The following is a 27,387-nucleotide window of genomic DNA, read 5'->3' on the forward strand; positions in this document are numbered from 1 at the left end:
TGTTGTGCTGCAACTGCTCCTCCTGCCTGTCCCGCGCGGTCTGTTGTGAGGCCCCTTCCCCTGAACTCTCTTGTCTGTGCCCAGGTCCTGACCCTCCCTTCTATCCTCCATGGTCCTTTGTGCATGCCCCTGCAACCTCCTTCTTGCCCATCATAGCCATTGTGCTGCCACTAACCCTCCCGCTTGCCATGCATGGTCTTCTGTGCTGCCATGGCCCCTCCCACCTTCCCTGTGTGGTCAGCTAGCTGCTCCTGACCCCCTCCCACCTTCCCTCCATGGTTTGTGTGTATGCCATCATAGTCTCACTGTTGCCCTCCATGGTGTGTCTTGCTTCTAGTGCCCATCCTGCCTGACCTACATGGTCATCTTGCTGCTCCTGCCCTGCCCCCTTGCCCCCATCCCTCTGTTTCCATGTGTAGACCCCTATTCCCTCCCTCCTGGCTTGTCTGTTCCATTGTAATGCCCCTGATCCGTCCCTCCGGCCCTTTATGGTCTGTTATGCTGCAGCTTTCTCTCCTGTCCATTATGGTCAGCTAGCTACCATTGCCTCTTTCCCCTCTGTTCTCTGTTGTCCATGTGCATGGTCCTGTCCCCTCCCTATTGCTTTCTATGGATTGTTGTGCTGCACTCCCGTCCCGCATGCCCTGTGTGGTGTATTGTGCTGCTGCAAACCCTGATGCCTGCCCTGTAGGGTCAGTTTGGTGCACCTATCCATGTCCCTCCTGTCCTCTGTTATCCGAGTCCATGTCCCTACCCCAATTCCTCCTGCCTACCATGATCCAATGTACCATACTTGCGAACATTTTGAACTTGGTAAGAGGGAGATTTTGAAAAAAAACTGGGGTATTGATTTTCCCCTTTGAGTTACATTGAAAAAGAGGAGATTGTAGACAGGAGACAGATCAAATAAAGCCCATTTGAGCTTAAAAACATTGGACGTTTCCTGGCTGAAACGGGTCTGTTGGCATGCATGGTTGTACCACCACTGCCTCTTCCTTCTGCACACAATGGTCTATTATATTGCCACAGCCTCTCTTGCCAGTCCTGTATTGTTGGTTTGTTGCCCCTGCCCCCCTTTTCACTGCCCTCCATAGTCTGTTGTGCTGCCACTGCCCTTCCTGCCTGCCCGGTGTGGTCAAATTGTTGCCTCTGCACTCTCCTACCTGCCTTCAATTTCAGAGTCCGTGCCCCTGGCCTCTGCCTCTCAACAGTATCCCAATGAATAACTAGATTGCTAACATTCTATATTTATTACAAAAGTGTGGAACGCCTGACGTCATCTTGATGTAATCAAAACTGAAATACCTAGAGCATTTCCTTTAGAAATTACATATATGAGAGGGTCTTATTTGCATCAAAATTATGGTTAGTGCTCTAAAAAACTAAAATGAGGACATATTTTCTGAGTTTTCAAATAGCGACAAAGAACTTTTAAATTATTTGTAATCTTTATGTTTTTTTATCCAGTTGACCACTTGATTAAATGTTGCACCTAAGGGAGAGGATGTGGTGTTACTTCCAGAGCTGCAGACTTTGCAACTGGGGAACCAGGTTGGAGTTTCTGCTTCAGCTCAACATTCTGTGATTCTGGTCAAATCACTTAATCTCCCCATGTCTACAACCAAAATGAATTTGATCTTGTGTGATGTAACCAATGCTCATGTAAAGCACTCCAATACCTGACAAGTCTGCACTATATAAAACTGCAAATACACAAAAAATAAGTGTTTTGCACACTTCTGTCATTGGGCTACATGTGGGCTACATCTGGGTGATATTTGTGCTGCATTTGGACTCTTTTGTCTCTGGTGGCCATCTTGGGAGATTTATTTGTTATGAAGTTTCCTAATTTCCTCATTTACTGCAGTCTCCTAAGTAGAAAATGCTTTCAGTTTTTTACTTTGATTCCATCAAGAAGGTATTAAGATATGTCACACATTTGCCATAAATTCTGAATGTTAGCACTCTAGTTGCTCATTAGATCACTGTAGTAAAGCTACTGCTCACCACGGAAGTCTGCTGCTGGTATTAAAAGTGCATGTTACAGTCTGCATATCAGAATTTTTTAATGAAATAGAAAAGGATTTTAGAAGTCACTGAAAATGTGCCCTAATTTTTCTTTCTCCAGCACTAATCATAATTTCTATGGCAAAATGAACCCCCTCATTGTGTTCCTTTTTAAATTAAATGTTTTAAGTGTTACCTGTTTATTCCAATCAAGATGGCTTCAGGTGTGCCATACTTATGTCATAAGTAAGACAGTAAGCGTTCTAGTTGTTCTTAAGAACACTCTGGGACATTCTGTAATTGGGCTATACTTGGGGGCTACATCTGGGTGATAATTGGGCTACATTTGGGCTCCTTTGTCTCTGGTGGCCATCTTGGGAGATTTATTTGTTATGAAGTTTCCTAATTTCCTCATTTACTGCAGTCTCCTCAGTAGGAAATACTTTCAGTTTTTTACTTTGGTTCCATCAAGAAGGCATTCAGATGTGTCATACATTTGCCATAAATGTAGCACCCTAGTTGCTCATTAGATCACTGTAGTAAAGCTACTGCTCACCAGGGAAGTCTGCTGCTGGTATTCAAAGTGCATGTTTCAGTCTGCATGTCAGAATTTTTTTATGAAATAGAAGAGGATTTGAGAAGTCAAAATGTGCCCTAATTTTTCTTTCTGCAGCACTAATCATAATTTCTATGGCAAAATGAACCCCCTCATTTTGTTCCTTTGTAAATTAAATGTTTTAAGAGTTACCACTTTATTCCAATCAAGATGGCTTCAGGTGTGCAATACGTTTGTCATAAGTAGGACTGTTAGCGCTCTAGTTGTTCTTTAGAACACTCTGGGAAGCGGCAGTAGAACACAAAGGAATCAACTGACAGGCTCTGTCCTTGTTGGATGTACATGTTTTACTGAGAATGTCAGACTTCATTCTCACATGACTGAGAAAGATAATGTGAATTTACATAAATTATGCTCTCAGTTTAGCTTATAGATCACCTTCCAAACCTCTGTGGGAAAGCATGAGAAAATAGTTTTCTCTCAAACATGATTCATGATATCACAGCAGAAGGCTTTTTCACATGGTAAAATCACCTTAGAACACACCACTATTCCAAAAATGAGTATGGTACCATCAACAAATGATTTATAATGTAACTAAATTCTTAAAACCTTCTATTAACTGCAATGCTTTTTAATGAGGTGCTATCATGTATATTGGTCCCAAGATGGCTGCCAACACTTCTTGGATGAAATACTGACAGCCAATCAGATCTCACGATGAGATGTGTGGTTAGGCTCCGCCCAGATATAATCTATCTTTTTAACTCTAATTTTCTCAGGAACTACTGAACGGATTTACACCATTTAAGCAAAAGGCACAAGTCTGAACTGAGGACTACCTCTTTGCAAAATTTGGTGTAATTCCGTTCAGCAGTTCGGGCTGTAGCTGCGTCAACAGGTCCTATGGGAAAATGCGTTTCGGGACCCCCCTTTTTTCTCGGCCCCCGCTTGACGAATCACCGTGAACTTTTCAGGATAGGAGCGGACCGGAGTTGGCCAAAAGTTTGGAAAATTTCGCAACGATTCGTCAATCGGTGCCAACGTTATTCCAAATAGAATGTTGAGGATTTCCTATGGAAAATAGGTCCTAACTATAACTACCTACTGGCAACTGCCAGTAGGTAATACACACACATATATATATATACACGGACATATATATATATACACACACACACACATATATATATATATATATATATATACACACACACATATATATATATACACACACACATATATTAGCTACTGGCAGTCGCCAGTAGGTAGTTATAGTTAGGATCTATTTTCCACAGGAAATCCGCAACATTCTATTTGGAATAACGTTGGCACCGATTGAAGAATCTTCGCAAAATTTTCCAAACTTTTGGCCAGCTCCGGTCCGCTCCTATCCTGATTTCACGGTGATTCGTCAAGCGGGGGCCGAGAAAAAAGGGGGGTCCCAAAACGCATTGTCCCCATGCATTTTCCCATAGGACCTGTTGACGCAGCTACAGCCCGAACTGCTGAACGGAATTACACCAAATTTGGCAAAGAGGTAGTCCTCAGTTCAGACTCGTGCCTTTTGCTTAAATGGTATAAATCCGTTCAGTAGTTCCTGAGAAAATTAGAGTTAAAAAGATAGATATATCTGGGCGGAGCCTAACCACACATCTCATCCTGAGATCTGATTGGCTGTCAGTACTTCATCCAAGAAGTGTTGGCAGCCATCTTGGGACCAATATACATGATAGCACCTCCTTAAAAAGCATTGCAGTTAATAGAAGGTTTTAAGACTTTAGTTACATTATAAATCATTTGTTGACGGTACCATACTCATTTTAGGAATTGTGGTGTATTCAAAGGTGATTTTATCATGTGAAAAAGCCTTCTGCTGTGATATCATGAATCATGTTTGAGAGAAAACTATTTTCTCATGCTTTTCCCACAGAGGTTTGGAAGGTGATCTAGAAGCTAAACTGAGAGCATATTTTCTGTAAATTCACATTATCTTTCTCAGTCATGTGAGAATGAATTCTGACATTCTCAGTAAAACATGTACATCCAACAAGGGCAGAGCCTGTCAGTTGATTCCTTTGTGTTCTACTGCAGCTTCCCAGAGTGTTTAAAGAACAACTAGAGCGCTAACAGTCCTACTTATGACAAACGTATTGCACACCTGAAGCCATCTTGATTGGAATAAAGTTGTAACTCTTAAAACATTTAATTTAAAAAGGAACAAAATGAGGGGGTTCATTTTGCCATAGAATGTATGATTAGTGCTGCAGAAAGAAAAATGAGGGCACATTTTGAGTGACTTCTCAAATCCTTTTCTATATCATTAAAGAATCCTGACATGCAGACTGAAACATGCACTTTCAATACCAGCAGCAGACTTCCCTGGTGAGCAGTAGCTTTACTACAGTGATCTAATAAGCAACTAGAGTGCTAACATTCTGAATTTATGGCAAATGTGTGACACATCTGAATGCCTTCTTGATGGAATCAAAGTAAAAAACTGAAAGTATTTCCTACTGAGGAGACTGTAGTAAATGAGGAAATTAGGAAACTTCATAACAAATAAGTCTCCCAAAAGGGCCACCTGAGACAAAAGAGCCCAAATGTAGCCCAAATATCACCCAGATGTAGCCCAAGTATAGCCCAATGACAGAATGTCCCAGAGTGTTCTAACTAACAACTACAGTGCTAACAGTCTTACTTATGACAAAAGTATGGCACACCTGAAGCCATCTTGATTGGAATAAAGTGGTAACACTTAAACATTTAATTTACAGAGGAACAAAATGAGGGGGTTCATTTTGCCGTAGAAATTATGATTAGTGCTGCAGAAAGAAAAATTAGGGCACATTTTGACTTCTCAAATCCTCTTCTATTTCATAAAAAAATTCAGACATGCAGACTGAAACATGCACTTTGAATACCAGCAGCAGATTTCCCTGGTGAGCAGTAGCTTTACTACAGTGAACTAATGAGCAACTAGAGTGCTAACATTCAGAATTCATGGCAAATGTGTGACACATCTGAATGCCTTCTTGATGGAACCGAAGTAAAAAACTGAAAGTATTTCATACTGAGGAGACTGCAGTAAATGAGGAAATTAGGAAACTTCATCACAAATAAATCTCCCAAGATGGCCACCAGAGACAAAAGAGCCCAAATGCAGCACAAATATCACCCAGATGTAGCCCACATGTAGCCCAATGACAGAAGTGTATTAGAGTGCTTTACATGAGCATTGGTTACATCACACAAGATCAAATTCATTTTGGTTTTAGACATGGGGAGATTAAGTGATTTGACCAGAATCACAGAATGTTGAGCTGAAGCAGAAACTCCAACCTGGTTCCCAAGTTGCAAAGTCTGCAGCTCTGGAAGTAACACCACATCCTCTCCCCTAAGTGCAACATTTAATCAAGTGGTCAACTGGATAAAAAAACAAAGATTACAAATAATTTAAAAGTTCTTTGTCGCTATTTGAAAACTCAGAAAATGTGTCCTCATTTAGTTTTTTAGAGCACTAACCAAAGTTTTGATGCACATAAGACCCTCTCATATATGTAATTTCTAAAGAAAATGCTCTAGGTATTACAGTTTTGATTACATCAAGATGACGTCAGGCGTTCCACACTTTTGTAATAAATATAGAATGTTAGCAATCTAGTTGTTCATTGGTATACTGTTGAGAGGCAGAGGCCAGGGGCACGGACTCTAAAAATTGAAGGCAGGTAGGAGAGTGCACAGGCAACAATTTGACCACACTGGGCAGGCAGGAAGGGCAGTGGCAGCACAACAGACTATGGAGGGCAGTGGAGAGGGGGGCAGGGGCAACAAACCAACAATACAGGACTGGCAAGAGCGGCTGTGGCAATATAATAGACCATTGTGGGCAGAAGGAAGAGGCAGTGGTAATACAACCATACATGCCAACAGACCCGTTTCAGCCAGGAAACGTCCAATGTTTTTAAGCTCAAATGGGCTTTATTTGATCTGTCTCCTGTCTACAATCTCCTCTTTTTCAATGTAACTCAAAGGGGAAAATCAATATCCCAGTTTTTTCCCAAAATCTCCCTCTTACCAAGTTCAAAATGTTCGCAAGTATGGTACATTGGATCATGGTAGGCAGGAGGAATTGGGGTAGGGACATGGACTCGGATAACAGAGGACAGGAGGGACATGGAGAGGTGCACCAAACTGACCCTACAGGGCAGGCATCAGGGTTTGCAGCAGCACAATACACCAAACAGGGCATGCGGGACGGGAGTGCAGCACAACAATCCATAGAAAGCAAAAGGGAGGGGACAAGACCATGCACATGGACAACAGAGAACAGAGGGTAAAGAGGCAATGGTAGCTAGCTGACCATAATGGACAGACAGGAGAGAAAGCTGCAGCATAACAGAGCATAAAGGGCAAGCGGGACGGATCACGGGCATTTCAATGGAACAGACAAGCCAGGAGGGAGGGAATAGGGGTCTGCACATGAAAACAGAGGGCTTGGGGCAAGGGGGCAGGAGACGCAAGATGACCATGGAGGTCATGCAGGATGGGTACTAGAAACAAGACACACCATGGAGAGCAACAGTGAGACTATGATGGCATACACACAGACCATGGAGGGAAGGTGGGAGGGGGTCAGGGGCAGCTAGCTGACCACACAGGGAAGGTGGGAGGGGCCATGGCAGCACAGAAGACCATGCATGACAAGCGGGAGGGTTAGTGGCAGCACAATGGCTACGATGGGTAGGAAGGAGGGTGCAGGGGCATGCACAAAGGACCATGGAGGATAGAAGGGAGGGTCAGGACCTGGACACAGACAAGAGAGTTCAGGGGAAGGGGCCTCACAACAGAACGCGTGGGGCAGGCAGGAGGAGCAGTTGCAGCACAACAGACAAGGGAGTGCAGAAGGATGTGGCAGTAAAATGGACCATGGAGGACAGGAGGAAGGGGATAGGGGCATGGCATGTGGACAGGCAGGGTGGAGGTGGCAGGGACAGGTTACAGTCATTTGACAATGCTAGGCAGGTGGGAGGGGAGTGGCAGCTCAACAGAACACTCAGAGTAGATAGGAGTGGGAGGTCCATGGAACATGGTGGGCACAAAGGATGGAGCAGGGGCATGCACAAAGACATCGGAGGGCAGGGGGAAGGAGAATAGGGGCAGCAAGCTAAGCACAGAGGCTAAGCAGGAGGTCAATGATGGGCCATAGAATTGGGCAATGAAGGGCAGGAGGAGTGGACTGGTACATCATGCTAAATGGAGGGCAGTGGCAGCACATCAGACCAAGCATGTCAGGAGGGAGGAGGCTAGTCCATGGATTCAGACAACAGAGGATAGGGAGGAGGTGGATGGAGCAGCAAGCTAACTGTTCAGAGAAGGTGGGTATTAGGAACTTTATTGTTTTAAAAATGTGTGTTTGTGCGAACTACTTAAAATATGAACAAGTATGCAGCATAATCTCACTTTTATTCAGGAAGAAGAGGACGTTTGTGACTGTGACTCCGGGCTCACTTGGCAGAAATATCCCCTGACCCTCCACCCCCCATTGCAAAATGTAATGCCCGTGAAAAGGGTAGCTGGACGCAGTGTTATATAGAACATAGTCCTGAGAGCACGATTGAAAATAAAAACTAGATATAGTATATGGTATAAACTATGCACCAAAAAGTGTGATATAAGATGAACCGGGGCGTGACATATAATATGCAATACATTGTGCGCAATGACAGGTTCATTGGAGAGCACGAGATAGCATAGGCACTAGTGCGTGCTATGCGATATGCGCCTTGGAGTGTAATATACACAGGGCAGTGTTGTGTAACCTAACTAGTCTCTAAAGTTGTAATATAAAATATGTGCTGGGGAGTGTAACGTTGCATATGCACTGTGACAAAGATATGGATCCCAGATTGTAATATGTATGGCATAGCACTGTGCGTTATAACATAGGCATCGAGGAAGGCCTGTTAGATGGGGCAATATAACCCGTACGAAGGCAAGTGTGGCATGACATATTCACGGAGTGGTGTTATAGTGCACATGGGCTAAAGAGTGTCATAGCATACGCACTAGCTGGTGGAATACAACACAGAGGTGTGTGGCACTCGGCGGGCACTGGTGGGTGTAACACAGCATTGGGCTCAGCCAGGAGCATGCTGTGACTCTCAAGTGAGGTTTGTCTCCTTTCCAGAGAGTAAAATAAAAAGTATTACACATCCGGCGGTGGATGTGTGTTTTATTAACCGTGAGGGGGGTTTCTTGCATAGTTTGGTCGACTTTTTGTCGAATCCCCTTTGAATGGCTTGGTGTGCGTGTGTATTAAATGGGCCCGTCAATAGCTACCCATGTTTGTATAAATAAACGACAAGGGTGTCTACTTGGAGAGTACCCACTGGCGGGGGCGCCGGTATTAGGCATGGTAGGGCGTCAGACACGTCAGAGCTTCACTAGCGGTGTAAATACATTCCACATGGATTCATTGTATGCATAGTCGCCTTTTAATGAATATCACGCAAATCGTCATGGTGATGGGTACATCCAGTTTGTCCAGCATGTCCTAGGTGTTTCTATAAATATATATTTAAAAAAAAGAAAAAAAAAACAAAGACCGGCCCCGGGGGATGGGGTCCCTGGGGACATAAGTGGCCTGAGGAGGGGGGCGACGCAGCCCCCCTCCTAAAGAATTAAAAAAAAAAAAAGGCCATGTACCGGGGGTTAGGGTCCCTGGGGCCGATTAAGTCCTTGGGAGGGGGGCCACGCGGCCCCCTTCCAAATTTATTTATTTTTAAACAAAATAAATTAGGGTACAGGCCCTGGGGGATGGGGTCCCCAGGGCCAATAAATTAGAAAAAGAAGGGGGGCCACACAGCCCTCCTTCTTAAAAAAATAAAATAAATAAAAGACAGGCATCGCGGCGGAGGCCACGCCCCCTCCTTGCAGCACTCTGCAAACGTGCCCACTGACCAGTTGTAAGTTGGGGAATTAATTCCCCTTCAATTCTGAGGGTCCCTGAGGGCCAACTAGCCCAACAGGTATCTCCAGTATGTGCCAGGGAGCTGCGTTGCAGACAGGTGTTCTGAGGCCACGCACCTTTTTACACCTCTATTCAACGCAGCTCTGTGGTGCTTACTGGAGGTACCTAGTGGGCTAGTTTGGCCCTAGGGACCCTTAGGATTCAAGGGGACTTAATCTCTCAACTTAGATCGGCCACAGGGTGTGTTTACACAGTGGGGAAGGGTGGGGACGGGGACCTGAGGTGACGTGTGCAAAGACGCCCTATGGCGCGTTTTATGTTGGGGAAATAATTCCCCTTCAATCCTGAGAGCCCCTGGGGGCCAACTAGCCCACCAGGTGCTTCCAGTAAGCGCCACTGAGCTGCGTTGCAGAGAGGTGGTCCAGGCCGTGCCACTTTTTATACACCTCTGCAACGCAGCTCTGTGGCGCTTACTGGAGGTACCTAGTGGGCTAGTTGGAACTAGGGACCCTCAGGATTCAAATGAACTTAATCTCCCAACTAAAAACGGCCACAGGGCGTGTTTACACAGTGGTGAAGGGAGGGGACGGGGCCTGAGTTAACGTGTGCAAACAAGCCCTGTGGCGCGTTTTAAGTTGGGGAAATAATTCCCCTTCAATCCTGAGGGCCAACTAGCCCACCAGGTGCTTCCAGTAAGCGCCGCTGCGTTGCAGAGAGGTGGTCTAGGCCGTGCCCCTTTTTACATCTCTCTGCAACGCAGCTTTGTGGCGCTTACTGGAGGTACCTAGTGGTCTAGTTGGACCCTAGGGACCCTCAGGATTCAAGGGGACTTAATCTCCCAACTTAAAACGGCCACAGGGCGTGTTTACACAGTGGTGAAGGGAGAGGAAGGGGCCTGAGTTAATGTGTGCAAACAAGCCCTGTGGCGCGTTTTAAGTTGGGGAAATAATGGAGGGGGGCAGAGCCCGGAGCGACCGCAGGCACAGGGGGGCACAGCCGCAACCAAGCGCGCACTAGAACCGGGCAGAGCAAGCCCGGAGGAGGGCGAGGGAAAGAGTAGGCAGCATGCGAACCAAGACGGAGGAGGAGAGCAGCCCCAACAGGACGTCCCCCGAGAGGAGCGGCAGAAGCAGAACTCGCACTCATTGAAGCACAGCCCAAACCAAGTGTTTACACAGTGGGGAAGGGAGGGGACGAGGGTGACGTGTGCAAACACGGCCTGTGGCATGTTTTAAGAGGTAGTTTTAATCCCCTGCCCTATTATATACTAGGGGCTTACAGAGGAGGTCATGCTAATCATAGGGGACCCCAACGCACAGTGTTCCCTAGTGTATGTAGGTGTTTTCACTGTATTCTGAGTGTCTTTTAACATAGCACTGGCTCTAGGACTGGTTAGTCAGACTCAGTTTCTAACTATAACGTCTCTGAAACCTATGTTTTTTTTCAGTGACTTTCAAAGGTTTTTTAAATGCTAACTTTTAAGTGTGATAGTAGTTATATCTATTTTTTTGTACTGATTTCCTACATTTTTTTAACTGTTTATTTATAAATATTTTATTCATTAAATAACATATATTTTTCTGAAAATTGCAAAAAAATATTTTTTTTTAATTAAAACTTAAAATATTGATTAATTTTCTTGTTTTCATTTTTTATTCTAATATATTTAGATTATTTTCTTTAAAAAAAATTCCAATCCAGTCGCGCACTCAAAGTGTACACATCACGGTGGGTGCACGCATTCTAGCCACCATATATTTTCGCGAAGTTGGGTGCGTGCATCGTGAGTGCACAAAACCAGAGAACCATGTCAGCAGAGCTGCTGTAGAGCCAGAGAACTAGGTCAGCAGAGCTGCTCTAGAGCCTAAGAACTAGGTCAGCAGAGCTGCTCTAGAGCCAGAGAACCAGGTCAGCAGAGCTGCTCTAGAGCCAGAGAAACCAGTTCAGCAGAGCTGCTTTAGAGAGAGAGAACCAGGTCAGCAGAGCTGTTTTAGAGCCAGAGAACCAGGTCAGCAGAGCTGCTCTAGCTGACACTGACTGACTGACACTGACTGACTGACACTGACTGACACAGATTGACTGACTGACACTGATTGACACTGACTGACACTGATTGACACTGATTAACTGACACTGACTGACTGACTCTGACTGACTACTCTACTACTCACTCTCTACTACTCACTCTCAACTACTCACTCTCAACTACTCACTCTCAACTACTCACTCTCTACTACTACTCTCTCTACTACTACTCTCTCTACTACTACTCTCTCTACTACTACTCTCTCTACTACTCTCTCTACTACTCTCTACTATTCACTCTCTACTACTTTCTACTACTCTCTACCACTCACTCTCTACTACTCACTCTCTACTACTCACTCGCTACTACTCTCTACTACTCACTCGCTACTACACTCTCAACTACTCTCTCTCCCTACTACTCTCTACTACTACTTTCTACTATTCACTCTCTACTACTCACTCTACTACTCTCTGCTGCTCTCTACCACTCACTCTCTACTACTCTCTCTCTACTACTCAACTACTCTCTCTCTACTACTCACTCTCTACTACTCTCTCTCTACTACACTCTACTACTCACTCTCTACTACTCTCTCTCTACTATTCACTCTCTACTACTCTCTGCTGCTCTCTACCACTCACTCTCTACTACTCTCTCTCTACTACTCAACTACTCTCTCTACCACTCACTCTCTACTACTCTACTACTCACTCTGTACTACTCTCTCTACTACTCACTCTCTACTACTCACTTTACTACTCTCTACTACTCACTCTCTACTACTCTCTACTACTCACTCTGTTCTACTTACTCTCTACTACTGTCTACTGCTCACTCTCCACTACTCATTCTCTACTACTCGCTCTCAATTACTCTCCACCACTCACTCTACTACTCACTCTCTACTACACACTCTCTACTACTTGCTCTCTGCTACACGCTCTCCACTACTCTCTAGTACTCACTCTACTACTCTCTACTACTCACTCTCTACTACTCCACTACTCTCTACTACTCACTCTCTACTACTCTACTACTCTCTACTACTCACTCTCTACTACTCACTCTCTACTACTCTCCACTACTCACTCTCTACTACTCACTTCTACTCACTCTGCTACTCACTCTCTACTACTCTCTATCTGCTACTCACTCTCTACTACTCTCTACTACTCACTCTCTACTACTCACACTCTACTACTCTCTACTACTCACTCTCTACTACTCACTCTCTAGGGGCGAATTTGGCGTCCCAAATTTACAACTATATTACCTAGTGGCGCAATGCTCCTATTCACATGCATGGTTTCACCCAGACAACAGGATTTCCTTCCTCACACCCGAAACAGACTTCGCGCTTCCGGAGGGCCTCCAGGCTCTAATCCCTAAAGGGATCGCACGAGACCCCATCAACATTCAACCAGTCTCCACCACTTGCTGGGCCTGGGGCAAGTTGCAGCGGCTATTACGCTGCCCTCTGCTTTACTCCTCCGCACTTCCCCTCCCCAACCCTCGCTGGCTGCCGATCACTGGCAAAACGCTCCTTAAACATACCCTAAATACAACATCGCCACAATGGGTGACCTATTTCCCGAGGGTCACATATTCTCCCTGGCCGACGCTGACCGATTCCCTGACTTGACATTCATGGACACCTTCGTCTTCCGTCGTCTGCAGTCTGCCCTTCGGGAGGTTTTGGTGGGATACCCGATTGAACCCTATTCCTTCCCTCCCCTATCCCTGGTTATTACCAGCGACAGCGGCGCGCCCCTCATCTCTAAAATGTACCGCAGTTGTGCGCTGGCCATCCCCATCTCTACTGACAAAGCGCGAATAGCTTGGGAGGAAGATATTGGACACGCCATGTCGGATGAGATGTGGTTATATTGCTGCACTTCTACGGGCTCCATCTCCATGAATAGCAGACACAAACTCCTACACTACAAATTCCTGCGCCGTATTTATTTCACCCCGATGAAACTACATCGACTGGACCCCACTAAACCCCACTCATGCGTGAAATGCGCCGCGCCACATGCAGACTTCCCGCACATGACATGGACCTGCATGCACATCCATGCTTACTGGGTCGAGGTACATCACACACTTAGCCTTATGCTGGGCGCGCCCCTTGCCCCTGACCCGGCGGTTGCACTCCTTGGATACACGAAAAAGATTGCGCGTCCACACAGGAGGTTTACCTCCCTGGCCCTGCTATTGGCCAAACTGGAGATAGCGCTACACTGGGGCACACGGGCCAAACCCTCCGTCTCTGCACGAACTGTGACACCTACATTCAGGACATCTCATCCACCTCCAAGCCGCGAGACATTTGGGGCCCATACAGGACATATCTTGCTTCTCTCAACGCGCCAGCGGGAGACGTCGCATGCAGTGATCCCGACCCAGCTGGTATCGGCTAATCATCTACCCTGCCTCCTCCCACCCACGACACCTGCCTGTGTTACCACGCTAACTCTCCCTCCCTTCGGAACGGCATTTTGTCTCCCCCACTGGCAAAGTAATGGCGTTCTTTCATCGACCCGCGCCTGGGCCTCACCCCCTCCTCTCCTTGCCCTGGAGGCACTATTGCAGACGCCTCATGATACATTGGGTTCTGCTCGACGCTACACATGGCACTGATCCGGACTGTGTTCGCTGTACTTACAATTCACTAGTATGTTCTTTATTGCTGCGCTACTGCCGCACTGTGTACATGTATGGAGTTAATTCATGCCCGGCCACTGCTCTGTCAAAACTTGTTTCATGTGTGCCGAGAAGTGCTACACTAAGTAGTTTCGAGATGGTGTCATATACGACTGTGTTGTGTTATGATGTGTATTGTTGGAAATTCCCAAAAATAAAGTTAAAAAATACTCACTCTACTACTCACTCTCTACAACTCTCTACTACTCACTCTCTGATACTTTCTCTACTACTCTCTACTACCCACTCTTCACTCTCTATTACTCGCTCTCTACTCTCTACCTCTCTCTACTACTCTCTACCTCTACACCTCTACCTCTCTGTACATGCACACATACATATGCATATGGATTTATATATCTGGGTGATAAACTGACACGCAGCCACTTCAAAACCAAGCCACAGAAACCATGGACTAACATCGAGGGTTTTTGGCCATGCAAAAACTGCAAAGCCTGTAAAATTGGCATCCCTAAAAAAGAAGTGGAGGGCAGAAAAGGCGGAAATTGGAAAATTCAACAACATATTTCCTGCAAAAGTAAATATGTGGTGTACGTTGTGGAATGCCTATGTAATTTGAAGTATATAGGCAGTACAATTTGTGAAATTAAAAAACGGATTCTTGAACACATTAGAGCCACCATCAACACAGACCGCTCTAATGCTATTGCCAAGCATATGGAAAATATGCATGACAGCAAATGGGAACTGCTTCGCTACTACGCACTTGAACAAGTGCCAATTTTGGAACGCGGAGGGAACCGAGAAAAACTCCTCCGTCAAAAGGAATCTAAGCATATTGTTTCATTTAGAACTTTGACTCCTCATGGCCTTAATCAGGATGAGGAACTCTTTGTACATTTGTGAACCCTTTTGTGATGACCAGGGATCATTCCCCCGTGCTATCGTACAGATAATAGAGTTGACCAAAAAAATATAAAAATAATAATAATAATAATAATAAATAAATAAAAAAAAAAAATTGCTATTGAATTCCATCAATGGTGTGACAGTATACACATTAGTGATTATAGGAATTTGGTACACAAGAGTCCAATCTGCCGACTTCGACACATTTGAAAGAATAATACTCAAACACCCACTAGAGGGATGAGATTGAGCTTTCTTTTCATTTTCATTTTTAACCTTGTGTTACAAGTTTCTTCCCCACCTGAGGGATGGGATAACATCTTTACTTTATTTTAAACACCCGATGTCTGATTCCGGGTTTGAGGGCAATTGATTCCTTCACACACTGTCTATCTTGCCATTACGCCTTACAAACCCACTAGAGGGGAAACATATATATATATATTCACACATTGGCATTCACACATCATGCACGGTAAACACTATAATTGTGCAAACCTGATCACCCAACTCATCACTTTACTCGTAATTGCGTTGTTATAAGTGGTCCACTAAAGGATTGTTATTATGACAAACTTATCTTATTTCTTTTCTCCCCCCATGTTATATTATTTAATCTTTGAAAATTTTGTTTCTTGTAATTCACCAGCATAATGTGTAAAAACATTCGCACTACAATGACCAGAATGCTTTTCTAACACTAAAACAGGAAGTAGAAGCAACAATTGAAATAAATAATGTCTGGCCATTGTGTAAGTAACCCGTGATCAAGGTTCGAGTGAGAACCGAAACGCGTTGGGCCAGTGTTGTTGTTGGCTGTGCTGATGAACTTTGTTTTGGATTAAAACGAACTGCAAACTAAACCATTGGATTCCGTTTGAGTGCGTGTACTCTTGACCTCTGGGCTCAAAGGTCTCTTGCTTTTTGTTCATACCGGTTGTCACCAGGGATGTCTGCTGCTGGTATTCAAAGTGCATGTTTCAGTCTGCATGTCAGAATTTTTTAATGAAATAGAAGAGGATTTGAGAAGTCACTTAAAATGTGCCCTAATTTTCTTTTTTCCGCACTAATAATTTCGATGGCAAAATGAATCTCCTCATTGTGTTCCTTTTAAATTAAACTCCTCACTCTCTACTACTCACTCGCTACTACTTTCCACTACTCACTCTTTACTACTCTTTCTCTACTACTCTCTACTACTACTCTCTACTACTCACTCTCTACTACTCTCTCTCTACTACTCCCTCTCTACTACTCCCTCTCTACTACTCACTCTACTACTCTCTACTACTCACTCTTTACTACTCTACTACTCTCTCTCTACTACTCACTTTCTACTACTCACTCTACTACTCTCTCTCTACTACTCACTCTCTACTACTCACTCTCTACTACTCTACTACTCACTCTCCACTACTCGCTCTCTACTACTCTCTACTACTCACTCTACTACTCACTCTCTACTACTCACTCTCTACTACTCTCTCTCTACTACTTGCTCTCTACTACTCACTCTACTACTCTCTCTCTACTACTTGCTCTCTACTACTCACTCTACTACTCACTCTCTACTACTTGCTCTCTACTACTCACTCTACTACTCACTCTCTACTACTCACTCTCTACTACTCCACTACTCTCTACTACTCACTCTGTACTACTCTGTACTACTCACTCTCTGCTACTCTCTACTACTCACTCTCTACTACTCACTCTCTACTACTCTCTACTACTCTCTCTACTACTTTCTACTACTTTCTACTACTCACTCTCTACTACTCTCTACTACTCTCTCTCTGCTACTCAGTCTACACTACTCACTCTCTACTACTCTCTACTACTCACTCTCTAATACTCACTCTCTACTACTCACTCTCTACTACTCACTCTTTACTACTCACTCTTTACTACTCTCTACTTCTCACTCTCTACTACACACTCTCTGCTACTCTCTCTACTATTCTCTCTGTACTCTCTACTCTCCATTACTCATCCTCTACTCTCTACCTCTCGCTACCTCTCTCTCTACTACTCTCTACCTCTACCTCTCTACCTCTACGTCTCTACCTCTACGACTCTACCTCTACACCTCTACCTCTACACCTCTCTCTACACGCACACATATGCACATATATAAATGCATATGCATATATGTATGTGTGTGTGTATATATATATATATATATATATATATATATACATACATATATAAACCTATATAATCTGCATATCTATATAAATACAAATATAAATGCATGCATACCATATACATATATGCATGTTATGTACATGAAATTTTGAAAAACACTAATAAAAGCAACGCTAAAAAGCCACCTAATTACAAACAGAATTACTTACGAGGGCGAGACATATTGCATTTTCAATGCTTGTTTACTTTGGTTCCATCAAGAAGGCATTCAGATGTGACACATTTGCCATAAATTCTGAATGGTAGCACTCTAGTTCCTCATTAGATCACTGTAGTAAAGCTACTGATCACCAGGGAAGTCTGCTGCTGGTATTTCAGATATTACATCACTGATGACATATGTGTCTTTCTGAAAAAAAAAGATTTGTAATATATGTATAGCTAAAAATTAATGGAAGAAGACATGGGTAAATAAGTGTCTAAATACAGTGATGTAATATCTGACGTCATCAGCAGAGGATTGCGGTCGCGTGAGTTATAGTTGCCTGCACTAACTATAACGGGGGAATTTCAATGGTTTTTCACAAGTGAAATGTCCAGCTAACTATAACATGTGTGAAACCTATGGTTTTTTAAGTGAATATATATATATATATATACACACACATATACATACATATATATATATACACACACACACATATATACAACCACACACATGTATACACACACATATATTATCTACTGGCGGTCGCCAGTAGATAGTTATAGTTAGGACCGAGTTCCCATAGGAAATCTGAAAATTCTATTTTGAATAACTTCGGCGCCGGTTGACTTATCTTCGTGAAATTTTCAAAACTAATGGGTGCTCCGCTCAGCTCCTACCCTGAAAGTCTCGGGGTGATTCGTCAAGCGGGGGCTGAGAAAAAAGGGGGTCCCAAAACGCATTTTCCCCCTGCATTTTCCCATAGGACCTTTAGTCGAAGGTACAGCCCGAATGGCTGCACAGAATTACTTGAAATTTGGCAAGGAGGTAGTCCTCAGGTCAGGCATGTGCCTTTTGCATATATGGTGTCAATCTGTTCAGTAGTTCCTGAGAAAATCAACAGTAAAATCACATATATATCTGGGCGGAGCCTAACCACACATCTCACCGTGAGATCTGATTGGCTGTCAGCACTTCATACAAGAAGTGTTGGCAGCCATCTTGGGACCAATATACATAATAGCACCTCATTAAAAAGCATTGCAGTTAATAGAAGGTTTTAAGAATTTAGTTACATTATAAATCATTTGTTGATGGTACCATACTCATTTTAGGAATTGTGGTATGTTCTAAGGTGATTTTACCATGTGAAAAAGCCTTCTGCTGTGATATCATGAATCATGTTTGAGAGAAAACTATTTTCTCATGCTTTTCCCACAGAGGTTTGGAAGGTGATCTATAAGCTAAACTGAGAGCATATTTTCTGTAAATTCACATTATCTTTCTAAGTCATGTGAGAATGAAGTCTGACATTCTCAGTAAAACATGTACATCCAACAAGGGCAGAGACTGTCAGTTGATTCCTTTGTGTTCTACTGCAGCTTCCCAGAGTGTTCTAAAGAACAACTAGAGCGCTAACAGTCCTACTTATGACAAACGTATGGCACACCTGAAGCCATCTTGGTTGGAATAAAGTGGTAACTCTTAAAACATTTAATTTAAAAAGGAACACAATGAGGGGGTTTATTTTGCCATAGAAATTATGATTAGTGCTGAAGAAACAAAAATTAGGGCACATTTTGAGTGACTTCTCAAATCCTCTTCTATTTCATTAAAAAAATTCTGATATGCAGACTGAAACATGCACTTTTAATACCAGCAGCAGACTTCCGTGGTGAGCAGTAGCTTTACTACAGTGATCTAATGAGCAACTAGAGTGCTAACATTCAGAATTTATGGCAAATGTGTGACATATCTGAATACCTTCTTGATGGAATCAAAGTAAAAAACTGAAAGCATTTCCTACTGAGGAGACTGCAGTAAATGAGGAAATTAGGAAACTTCATAACAAATAAATCTCCCAAGATGGCCACCAGAGACAAAAGAGCCCAAATGCAGCACAAATATCACCCAGATGTAGCCCACATGTAGCCCAATGACAGAAGTGTGCAAAACACTTATTGTTTGTGTATTTGCAGTTTTATATAGTGCAGACTTGTCAGGTATTGGAGTGCTTTACATGAGCATTGGTTACATAACATAAGATCAAATTCATTTTGGTTGTAGACATGGGGAGATTAAGTGATTTGACCAGAATCACAGAATGTTGAGCTGAAGCAGAAACTCCAACCTGGTTCCCCAGTTGCAAAGTCTGCAGCTCTGGAAGTAACACCACATCCTCTCCCCTAGGTGCAACATTTAATCAAGTGGTCAACTGGATAAAAAACAAAGATTACAAATAATTTAAAAGTTCTTTGTCGCTATTTGAAAACTCAGAAAATATGTCCTCATTTTAGTTTTTTAGAGCACTAACCATAATTTTGATGCAAATAAGACCCTCTCATATATGTAATTTCTAAAGGAAATACTCTAGGTATTACAGTTTTGATTACATCAAGATGACGTCAGGCGTTCAACACTTTTGTAATAAATATAGAATGTTAGCAATCTAGTTGTTCATTGGGATACTGTTGAGAGGCAGAGACCAGGGGCACGGACTCTGAAAATTGAAGGCAGGTAGGAGAGTGCAGATGCAACAATTTGACCACACTGGGCAGGCAGGAAGGGCAGTGGCAGCACAAGCGACTATGGAGGGCAGTGGAAAGGGGGGCAGGGGCAACAAACCAACAATACAGGACTGGCAAGAGAGGCTGTGGCAATATAATAGACCATTGTGGGCAGAAGGAAGAGGCAGTGGTAGTACAACCATACATGCCAACAGACCCGTTTCAGCCAGGAAACGTCCAATGTTTTTAAGCTCAAATGGTCTTTATTTGATCTGTCTCCTGTCTACAATCTCCTCTTTTTCAATGTAACTCAAAGGGGAAAAACAATACCCCAGTTTGTTTTCAAAATCTCCCTCTTACCAAGTTCAAAATGTTCGCAAGTATGGTACATTGGATCATGGTAGGCAGGAGGAATTGGGATAGGGACATGGACTCGGATAACAGAGGACAGGAGGGACATGGAGAGGTGCACCAAACTGACCCTACAGGGCAGGCATCAGGGTTTGCAGCAGCACAATACACCACACAGCGCATGCGGGACGGGAGTGCAGCACAACAATCCATAGAAATCAATAGGAAGGGGACAGGACCATGCACATGGACAACAGAGAACAGAGGGGAAAGAGGCAATGGTAGCTAGCTGACCATAATGGACAGACAGGAGAGAAAGTTGCAGCATAACAGACCGTCAGAGGGACGGATCAGGGGCATTACAATGGAACAGACAAGCCAGGAGGGAGGGAATAGGGGTCTGCACATGGAAACAGAGGGCTGGGAGCAAGGGGGCAGGGCAGGAGCAGCAAGATGACCATGGAGGTCAGGCAGGTTGGGCACTAGAAACAAGACACAACATGGAGAGCAACAATGAGACTATGATGGCATACACACAGACCATGGAGGGAAGGTGGGAGGGGGTCAGGGGCAGCTGGCTGACCACACAGGGGAGGTGGGAGGGGCCATGGCAGCACAGAAGACCATGCATGGCAAGCGGGAGGGTTAGTGGCAGCACAATGGCTATGATGGGCAAGAAGGAGGGTGCAGGGGCATGCATAAAGGACCATGGAGGATAGAAGGGAGGGTCAGGACCTGGACACAGACAAGAGAGTTCAGGGGAAGGGGCCTCACAACAGACCGCACGGGGCAGGCAGGAGGAGCAGTTGCAGCACAACAGACCAGGGAGGGCAGAAGGGTGTGGCAGTAAAATGAACCATGGAGGACAGGAGGAAGGGGATAGGGGCATGGCATGTGGAGAGGCAGGGTGGAGGTGGCAGCGACAGGTTACAGTCATCTGACAATGCTAGGCAGGTGTGAGGGGAGTGCAGCTCAACAGAACACTCAGAGTAGATAGGAGTGGCAGGTCCATGGAACATGGTGGGCAAAAAGGATGGAGCAGGGGCATGCACAAAGAGGGCAGGGGGAAGGAGAATAGGGGCAGCAAGCTAAGCACAAAGGCTAAGCAGGAGGTCAATGATGGGCCATAGAATTGGGCAATGGAGGGCAGGAGGAGTGGACTGGTACATCATGCTAAATGGAGGGCAGTGGCAGCACATCAGACCATGCATGGCAGGAGGGAGGAGGCTAGTCCGTGGATTCAGACAACAGAGGATAGGGAGGAGGTGGATGGGACAGCAAGCTAACTGTTCAGAGAAGGTGGGTATTAGGAACTTTATTGTTTTTAAAATGTTTGTCTGTGCGAACTGCTTAAAATATGAACAAGTATGCAGCATAATCTCACTTTTATTCAGGAAGAAGAGGACGTTTGTGACTGACTCCGGGCTCACTTGGCAGAAACACCCCCTGACCCTCCACCCCCATCGCAAAATGTAATGCCCGTGAAAAGGGTAGGTGGACGCAGTGTTATATAGAACATAGTCCTGGGAGCACGATTGAAAATGAAAACTAGATATAGTATATGGTATGAACTATGCACCAAAATGTGTGATATAAGATGAACCGGAGCGTGAAATATAATATGCAATACATTGTGCGCAATGACAGATTCATTGGAGAGCGCGAGATAGCACAGGCACTAGCGCGTGCTATGCGATATGCGCCTTGGAGTGTAATATGCACAGGGCAGTGTTGTGTAACCTAACTAGTCTCTAAAGTTGTAATATAAAATATGTGCTGGGGAGTGTAACGTTGCATATGCACTGTGACAAAGATATGGATCCCAGATTGTAATATGTATGGCATAGCACTGTGCGTTATAACATAGGCATCGAGGAAGGCACGTTAGATGGGGCAATATAACCCGTGTGAAGGCAAGTGTGGCATGACATATTCACGGGGTGGTGTTACAGTGCACATGGGCTAGAGAGTGTCATAGCATACGCACTAGCTGGTGAAATACAACACAGAGGTGTGTGGCACTCGGCAGGCACTGGTGGGTGTAACACAGCATTGGGCTCAGCCAGGAGCACGCTGTGACTCTCAAGTGAGGTTTGTCTCCTTTCCAGAGAGTAAAATAAAAAGTATTACACATCCGGCGGTGGATTTGTGTTTTATTAACCGTGAGGGGGGTTTCTTGCATAGTTTGGTCGAATTTTTGTCGAATCCCCTTTGAATGGCTTGGTGTGCGTGTATATTAAATGTGCCCGTCAATAGCTACCCATGTTTGTATAAATAAACGCCAAGGGTGTCTACTTGGAGAGTACCCACCGGCGGGGGCACCGGGATTAGGCACGGTAGGGCGTCAGACACATCAGAGCTTCACTAGCGGTGTAAATACATTCCATGTGGATTCATTGTATGCATAGTCGCCTTTTAATGAATATCACGCAAATCGTCATGGTGATAGGTACATACGGTTTGTCCAGCATGTCCTAGGTGCTTCTATAAAAATATATTTTTTAAAAATAATAAAAAACAAAGGCCATGACCCGGGGTTGGGGTCCCCGGGGGTCGATTAAGGCCTTGGGAGGGCCAAATTTATTTTTTTCAACAAAAAAGGTTAGGGTGCAGGCCCTGGGGGATGGGGTCTCCAGGGCTAGTAAATTAGAAAAAGAAGGGGGGCCACACAGCCCTCCTTCTCAAAAGAATAAAATAAATAAAAGACCGGCATTGCGCCGGAGGCCACGCCCCTTCCTTGCAGCACTCTGCAAACGCGCCCCCTGGCCAGTTGTAAGTTGGGGAATTAATTCCCCTTCAATACTGAGGGTCCCTGAGGGCCAACTAGCCCAACAGGTATCTCCAGTATGCGCCAGGGAGCTGCGTTGCCGACAGGTGTTCTGAGGCCACGCCCCTTTTTTCACCTCTATGCAACGCAGCTCTGTGGCGCTTACTGGAGGTACCTAGTGGGCTAGTTTGACCCTAGGGACCCTTAGGATTCAAGGGGACTTAATCTTTCAACTTAGAATGGCCACAGGGCACGTGTTCACAGTGGTGAAGGGAGGGGACGGGGCCTGAGGTGACGTGTGCAAACACGCCCTGTGGTGCATTTTAAGTTGGGGAAATAATTCCCCTTCAATCTTGAGGGACCCTGGGGGCCAACTAGCTCATCAGGTGCTTCCAGTAAGCGCCACTGCTCTGCGTTGCAGAGAGGTGGTGCAGGCTGTGCCCCTTTTTACACCTCTCTGCAATGGCTCTTACTGGACGTACCTAGTGGGCTATTTTGCCCCTAGGGATCCTCAGGATTCAAGGGGACTTAATCTCCCAACTTAAAAAACGGCCACAGGGCGTGTTTACACAGTGGGGAAGGGAGGGGACGAGGCCTGAGGTGACGTGTGCAAACACGCCCTATGGCGCGTTTTAAGTTGGGGAAATAATTCCCCTTCAATCCTGAGGGCCTCTGGGGGCTAACTAGCCCACCAGGTGCTTCCAGTAAGCGCCACTGAGCTGCGTTGCAGAGAGGTGGTCCAGGCCGTGCCACTTTTTACACCTCTCTGCAACGCAGCTCTGTGGCGCTTACTGGAGGTACCTAGTGGGCTAGTTGGACCCTAGGGACCCTCAGGATTCAAATGAACTTAATCTCCCAACAAAAAACGGCCACAGGGCGTGTTTACACAGTGGTGAAGGGAGGGGACGGGGCTTGAGTTAACGTGTGCAAACAAGCCCTGTGGTGCGTTTTAAGTTGGAGAAATAATTCCCCTTCAATCCTGAGGGACCTTGGGGGCCAACTAGCCCACCAGGTGCTTCCAGTAAGCGCCACTGCGCTGTGTTGCAGAGAGGTGGTCTAGGCCGTGCCCCTTTTTACATCTCTCTGCAACGCAGCTCTGTGGCGCTTACTGGAGGTACCTAGTGGTCTAGTTGGACCCTCAGGATTCAAGGGGACGTAATCTCCCAACTTAAAACGGCCACAGGGCGTGTTTACACAGTGGGGAAGTGAGGGGATTGGGCCTGAGGTGACGTGTGCAAACACGCCCTGTGGCGCGTTTTAAGAGGTAATTTTAATCCCCTGCCCTATTATATACTAGGGGCTTACAGAGGAGGTCATGCTGATCACAGGGGGACCCCAACGCATAGTGTTCCCTAGTGTATGTAGGTGTTTTCACTGTATTCTGAGTGTCTTGTAACATAGCACTGGCTCTAGGACTGGTTAGTCAGACTCAGTTACCACCAGTATCCGTCTGAAAAACTTGAGGGTACAGGATGATTTTGCAACAAGGCTTCTTTCTGCTCTTCTGTTTGTTCTTTCTGCACGTTATCCTTCCTCCTGCACTTTTCTTCGTCTTTGAGGACTTCTGTTGCTTCTTTCTGCATTTTTTTTTCTTTCTGTGCGTTTTTTCTTCTTTCTTCACATGTCCTATCTCTGTAGGCATAGTTAGAAATTAGCATTTAAAAAACCTTTGAAATTCACTGAAAAAACCATAGGTTTCAGGCACGTTATAGTTAGGAATTAGCATTTAAAAAACCTTTGAAATTCACTGAAAAAACCATAGGTTTCAGGGGCGTTATAGTTAGCTGGACTTTTCACTCGTACAAAACCATTGAAATTCCCCCGTTATAGTTAGTTCAGCTAACTATAACTCGCGCGCCCACAATGCACTGCTGATGACGTCACATATTACATCACTCATGACATGGTCAGTGACATCACTGATGACGTCACTGATGACATCACTGATGACATCATCCTTGCTGATAGAGTGGCAGACCTCCTCTCCCCCTAATATAACCTTTGATGCACACATTCAAAAATAGAAACTAAAATGTTCAAAACAATGGACATACCAATATCAGTTACAACAACCTATTCAGTAATTCTAAGATCCACATACACATCCACTCATTCACCAACAGTCCTATACAGTCACTCATACATGTACTCACTCATCATATGTACTCATACACCTATACATCCTGTTACACAACGCCACTCATCCATAGAGTTACTCACACACAGTCACTCATGCTAATAAAGAAACATCCATTTACTTGCATATACAGTTATACACACACCACCACACTTACTTCTACAGAAACTTACACATACTTAGTCTTTTAAACAATCACTTATAGAACACATACTTATTCATACAGGAACTCTTTCAATCTCTCACTCTCACATATACTCACTTATATACACCAATAGTCACATATACTAGTTTAAAACATATGTAGTTACTCATAAAGACACTATTGAGACAGTCATTCACTCACTAACACACCCATGCACACACTCATCCGCCCATACAGTCCTGCACACTTGCTGTCTTCAACACAAACAGTGAGTCACTCATTCATGCACCTATGCACTACGTAATACCCCCCACCGAACCATACAGACACTCAGACTGATACTCAAAAAACCAACTAATAAACTATATAGACACTCATGCAGCTACTCACCAACACATGCAGCCACTTGTACACAAAGTGAGAGACTGATACAGATATTTACATATTTAAACACTACTCACTAAGCAATGTATTCACTAAGATACACTTAATCAGTCAGTTATACAATCAATTTTTCAAAAACAAATCATATACCCATTTATTCTTCCATCGACCTTGAGATATACATATATAAAACATATGTAATTTTCAGAAAAACACACATTCACTGGATGATGTCATCAGTGATGTGATTAGTGATGTCATTTGAGATGTCATGAGTGATGTCACTGACCATGTCATGAGTGATGTAATATGTGACGTCATCAGCAGTGCATTGTGGGCGCGCGAGTTATAGTTAGCTGAACTAACTATAACGGGGGAATTTCAATGGTTTTGTACGAGTGAAAAGTCCAGCTAACTATAACGCCCCTGAAACCAGTGAATATATATATACATACATTTTTTTTTCTTCTTCTTAGGACACTACAAAATTGTTTGGCCCTTGGAAAATGAAGGTGGTTTTGGCTGCACAAAAATCTTGCTGCTTTTTTTTGTTCATATTCATATTCCACGCTATCAATCTGAATTTGGCAATTGCACTCACTGAACATTGGCTCCATCTAATGTTGAATTGATTAGAGAGCCATTTCATTGTTTGTGGTATTTCTTTGAATAAACAGCAATGCATTCTTAGGTCTGGTGCTAGCCAATGCCTTTTGATTTTATTAGAGGTGTAATGTACTTATTTAAAGGGGCTTTCAGCAAACCTCTCTTCATCTATTGATCTGTTGAATCATTTACATTTTGTTTCCACCCACTAAAGCAAACAGCATCACGCAATGTATCCGCCTACGTAAGCCTCACAAGGAGCACATCCGCACATAAGGTAGTACCCTTCATAGCCAAAGTTTTTGTTTTTAGTTTATAATTACTTTAGTGTTGTATTTAGTCCAGCTTTATCATATCCCATCTACTGCTAAGGCTGTTGCAAATTCCTTTGTAACAGCCTTGTTTTTTGACTGTTGCTATTTCGCATCAGCTCACATGAACTCTGAAAATAAGCTAATCAGAGTGCTCTTTCTATCTTTGCAACCCTGTCTTGCTTTCCTTCTTTGTTCCTCTCCTAGCTTCCTTGTTTCCTTTGTTCTTTTGTTCTTTTTCTTTCTTTCCTTCTTTCATCTGTCCTTTTCTTTTCTTCTTTTTTGCTTCTTCTGTCCTTTTATACTTCGTTCTTTCATGCGCTCTTTCTTCCTTTGCTTTTCTTCTTGCTTTAATTTTTCCTTCTTTCTTCATTTCCTTCTTTCCTTTGTTTTTCTTTGTTTTACCTTCTTTCCTTTTGTCATTCCTTCTTTTTACTTGTTTCCTCCTACTTTTTTCATTCTTTCCTTCTTTTTTCTTTCTTTCTAGCCTTCAGCTCACATTAACTCTGAATGTAAGCTAATCAGTGTACTCTATATCTTAGCAACTCTCTTTCTATCTTTTTAAGTTTCCCTTTCTTTTTTGCCGTCTGTTTCTTCTTTTTTGATGTCTCTTTCTTTCTTGCATGCTAACAGTCAATGCCAGATCAACTGGCATTTTGATTTCTGTGCTTAATTTGACTAAAAT

At 44.1% G+C, this 27,387-nt stretch overlaps 1 protein-coding gene across 3 annotated transcripts in view; it reads right to left on the reverse strand.

The window, feature by feature from the left end:
• Positions 1-27,387, reverse strand: part of LOC146871423 (sodium channel protein type 4 subunit alpha-like) — a 1,828,482-nt gene that overhangs the window by 1,062,329 nt on the left and 738,766 nt on the right. The window lies entirely within an intron of this gene.

This window comes from Triturus cristatus, chromosome 1_1, assembly GCF_964204655.1.
Source record: "Triturus cristatus chromosome 1_1, aTriCri1.1, whole genome shotgun sequence".
Classification (NCBI taxonomy): domain Eukaryota; kingdom Metazoa; phylum Chordata; class Amphibia; order Caudata; family Salamandridae; genus Triturus; species Triturus cristatus.